Raw genomic sequence first — 4,667 nt, forward strand, 5'->3', positions numbered from 1 at the left:
TATATATATATATATATAACTCTGATTAGTGATAGTGAAAGTTATTTATAAATTAAAGCTATCTTAGATATCTAAGCTTTTAAGCAAGATGCCTAGTCCCCTGAAAGACTGACTTGTTCTGGACAAGTTCCAGAGATCAGGATAATTAGTGCTGACATTAGTAAAAACAACATGAATGATATTTTGGAGACCTCAGAAGGAGCAGGGTTAAAATCTGTCCATGACAGTACAGTGGTAGCTGTCACGTTTCTGCTGAATTAAGACTTATCAAAGGCTTTCCACGTTTGTGGTGTTCTGCATTAGAGGCAGAAGTCATTTTCTCCCACAGAATTACAGAAATGGCATCTTAAAAAAAGCTATTTCCCTTTTCTTCATGAAAGCAGCCAGGAAGTAACAATGCCCTGTTTGTTCTCACTCCACCATAAGCCAATCACTCTTCCTGTGGCTTACATTCATCTTTCCTTCCACGAACCTCATGTGTGACTGAAGATCAGGAGAGGTCTCCTGTGGACTTTCCTGATAAAGCAACATTGTCATTTCAAATATAGCCTAGTAATATCAAAACCTTTGATTGCTTCTAGCTTTCATAAAGTTTATTTGCATTTTTCCCCAAAAACCTTTGTAGTAGCAAATTCCATAACAGGTCATTTTAAAATTGCAACGGATAATTTTGTTTAATGCCACAAATATCCAAGCTTTGTATAAAAATATTATGCCTAACACAATGAAGTAAAGAATGAGAGAAGGAAGGAAAAGGCAAATAAGATGCTTGATTTAAAAGGATAAGAAAGATGTGTCTGTGCAGAAGCTTATTCCACAAGGAAAATGGATTTGAAGATAGAAGATAACTTTATAATGGATAAAGTTAGTGGGAAAAGAGATGTTCTGCAGGAATTAATTTTAAAATGACAGATAAGGCAGAGGACCCACTGGGAGCACCTCAGTGAAGAACAGTGCATTTGTTCTACCCGTGCTATATCTGGAAGCAGATACAACATTCACGTTGGCTGTGCACCAGCAAACAGGTGTACCATAGATATCAGTACATGCCCAGCACAGAACTAAAGAAGCTGCATTCCTCATATGTCACTTTAAGCCTAAGGATTTTTGTGGTGAGATCTTTTATTGGACTAACTGTATAGTTGTGAGGGACGTAGATGCTTGTTCCTCCCAGCTGTGCAGTTGGTCTGATAAAAGATAAGTCACCCACAAAATTCCTTGACTATCATTTTTTTCTGGATCATCATAGCTATAACAACAGCCCACTCTACTATTTTATGACTAAATCAATCGTATAGACATGCTCCTAATTTCATCATCTTGCCTGGTTATAGTGTACTAAAGACAAAGCCAAGCCAAATACAAAGCAAATATCCACACTGTGAATTCTAATAAATGCTACCAGCTAGCTCATACAGTTATATTTTATTTACAAAGCAACTACCATTTCCAGGCTTTGTGCATCTTAATATGCACTACCTGTCTTTTCGGCAACTATCAGAAAGTAATGTACAAAGAAATGAGGATCGCTTTGATAACAAAAATGGGCAGATTTTTTAAGGTACTCACAAAAGTGTCACAGTATTTTATTGAAATGTCTCGTGTGTTTAATCTTCAGCTGCAGTCCTGATCTAAAATACGAAAAAATACAACTGAAGTAATTATTTTGGCCCCAGACACAAAGTTACCTTAAATCATTCTTTAGATGCAGTTATCCGGAGGATCAGACATCTAACAATTATACAGGAAAAAGTATGCTTATCCATGTACCTCCTGGTGGGATGGTGCAAAGCTCCTGTTAGATACAATATACGGCATGGAGGTGCAATAAGATTTATGTTCCCTGGAGCATGATCAGGAGACGACATTCAAGCCTGATAATCTCCTGTTAGTTTTCCATAAAGAGTAAAGAATGTAATGCACAAAAACTGATACAAGATCCCCCAGGGACTCTAGCCATACCTACGTTCTGATCACCTATCAATGTTTAATCATTCATGGTGTACACAATGGAGAGCTAAAAGATGTGAATAAATGTACATGGGACACCTGTGATTGAAGGGACTGTGCACAAGTGTGGGAGTCAGGCAAACTGGATTCTATTCCCAGTTATGCCACAATGTAGTGGTATGGCCTTCGGTACGTCCCATCAGTGATGCCGTAGGGTTGTTGGGGCCCTCAGCAGGAGAGTCATTTGGGGCCCCTTAGAGGCTTAATTATAATGACCTATGTATCGTGAATCTTTTTAATATTCTTTGGGGGAATTTGATAAATAGTCAAGTGTTAAAATGCAAATAGAGCCACTTCCTTGCAAAAACTTCACCCCCCCCAAACATTTGTTGCAAAATTTCAGGGCCCCCTAAAGTGTGGGGTCCTGGGCGGTTGCCCAGTTTACCCTCCCCTAAGGCCACTACTGGTCTCATATTCTCCTCTGTGTACAAAGTTCCCCCATGTGTAACAGGCTTACTCATCTTTGTGGAGCATTTTGTGATTTACAGCTGAGCAAGCACTATGTCAATACAAACGGTGTTTTGGTTTTTAGAGATTCTCTGCTAATTTCTAAACTTTGACTTCTATCATGGATGTATCTGCCTCTGTATTTGTTTCAATTTTCACACCAGTTATCTATAGCAAAAAGTTATTTTAAACAATTCAGAGTCTGCATAATCTCAAAAGCTATCACTTTACTCTTCTACCTCCCTTCCTGCCATCCCACAGCTATCACTGTGTCCCTCTACCCTCCTCCCCCATGACACACAAACTGGAGGTGCAAGAGCAGCACCAGAAAGAAACCTCATAAACAAAAGCCTAATCTAAATCCCACTGACATCAACAGGAATCAAGAGGAATATGGATAAGCTTCAGGCTCAGGTTTTCCACCACCACATGCACACTCAAAAGTAGAGGTGTGATCACAATGGCTCTGTTGTTATACTGAATGCCAGAGCCAAAGACAATGGCAAAAAAATTAAAACAGAAAGTCACCAACAGTGTTTTCAATAAGGAACTCCATCACATTTCAGTTTTGCAGGCATGTGAGATAAAGCAAACACTTATGCATTTTGCTGAGTAAGGATGTGATTGCTCACATGGCTACATTTAAATACACACATAAGTGCTTTGTTGAATCAAGGCAGACCAGTTTTTTGTTTTTTTGTTTTTTTTGAGTAGATGCGATATCTTTTATTAGACCAACCACGTAGCCGTAAAAAAGTTCTTAAAAAGCTTTCAGGCACAAACACCCTTCTTCAGACATAGGGAGTCGCTGCTGTACTGAGACTCCAAGGAACGAGAGAAGCTGAAAGTGTGGCAGGATGTCAGTGAGAATGTAAATAGGTAGAAACATTGGTGATGCATAGGGAGTGCTTGCGGGTGCATGTGCACCCCCTGAGATTGGCCGTGCCCCCCCAAGAGAAGTGCCAGCAGCAGCAATCAGCTGTTGGGAAAAAAGGGGGGGCTAATGGGACTCAGCCCCTTCAAACACCAGGGCAACCTGGCCGCAGGCTGCTGCAGCAGGGGAGAGGGGTGCTCCAGGCTCACAGCCAGCCCAACACAGCAGGAGGGTAGGTAAGCTTTCTTTCTTTAGTTTCTGGGTTTGGGGTGGGGAGGGGAAGAGATCAAGACCCCCACAGTGCAGGAGGGAGCGGGGCAGGGCCAAATCATTCACCCCCACCCCTGCTGTACTGTGGGGGTTGTCCAATGACCCAGCCCAGCCAGAGCCCCATTCCCTGTGAACAGGGCCCTGGCTGGGCTGGGTCATGAGGCAGGGGAGCCCGGCAGCTCCCACCACTGTGCTCACTGCTGAGGAGCGGCTGCACATTCCCCCAACCCCTTGGCTCCAACGTGCTGTGTCCCTGGATGAGCCACTGGGCTCTGATTGTCCCACGACCCGGCCTGGTCAGGGCCCAGTTCCTGGAGAATGGAGCCCCGGCCAGGCCAGGTCTTGGGACCAGGGAGCCGAGGGGGCACATGGCACCAACCCCCCCCACCTCCCTGACAAGGGCGGGCTCCGCTCCAGCCTTGCTGCAGCCTTTGGAAGCAGTGTGGCACAGTGCCATGTGCCTTGCTGCCCAGCCATGGGATACGTGTGGAAGCATGCCGCTTCCCCTCCACCCTGCACCCCTTAGTCAGCGATCAGTGCCCCCCCAGTATTAGGAAGCACCAGTCACCCATAGGTAGAAATTAGAAAGACAAAAGGTAAAACAGGGAAGGGGAGGGGTAGAAAAAGCAGGGGGGGAAAGGCAAAAGGGAGACAGCCCAGTGATAGTAACACAAGGTAAAAAAGAGGCTATCTATGAAAAAGGAAATAGTTGAAAATTAGGAAGACAAAGGGCAGAAAAATAGGGGATGGGAGAAAAGGTGGGGGAAAAGAAGAATGTAAGAGGTCAGATTCAGCAGGTACCCGGTGAATCAGATTTTAGGCAGGTTATAATGTGCCATAAAACCAATGTCAATATTGAGTCTATGTTTTAGTATCCAGTAGATTTAGAAAACAACTAGCTACTTGCCCATCAAGATAGATTTCAGGGAGTGTTTACATGCCCTCCCCCTCGCTCCCCATTCACCCTTCGAAGTCAGACATGTAAAGACTCCCTCCGCTGCCACCACCTCCTCCTCCAGCTTTTGGTGCAGGGACTTCTTCCCCTCACCCACCTCCACCTCACAGT

The sequence above is a fragment of the Gavialis gangeticus genome, unplaced genomic scaffold, assembly GCF_001723915.1.
Source record: "Gavialis gangeticus isolate Ggan-Ray unplaced genomic scaffold, GavGan_comp1, whole genome shotgun sequence".
NCBI lineage: Eukaryota > Metazoa > Chordata > Crocodylia > Gavialidae > Gavialis > Gavialis gangeticus.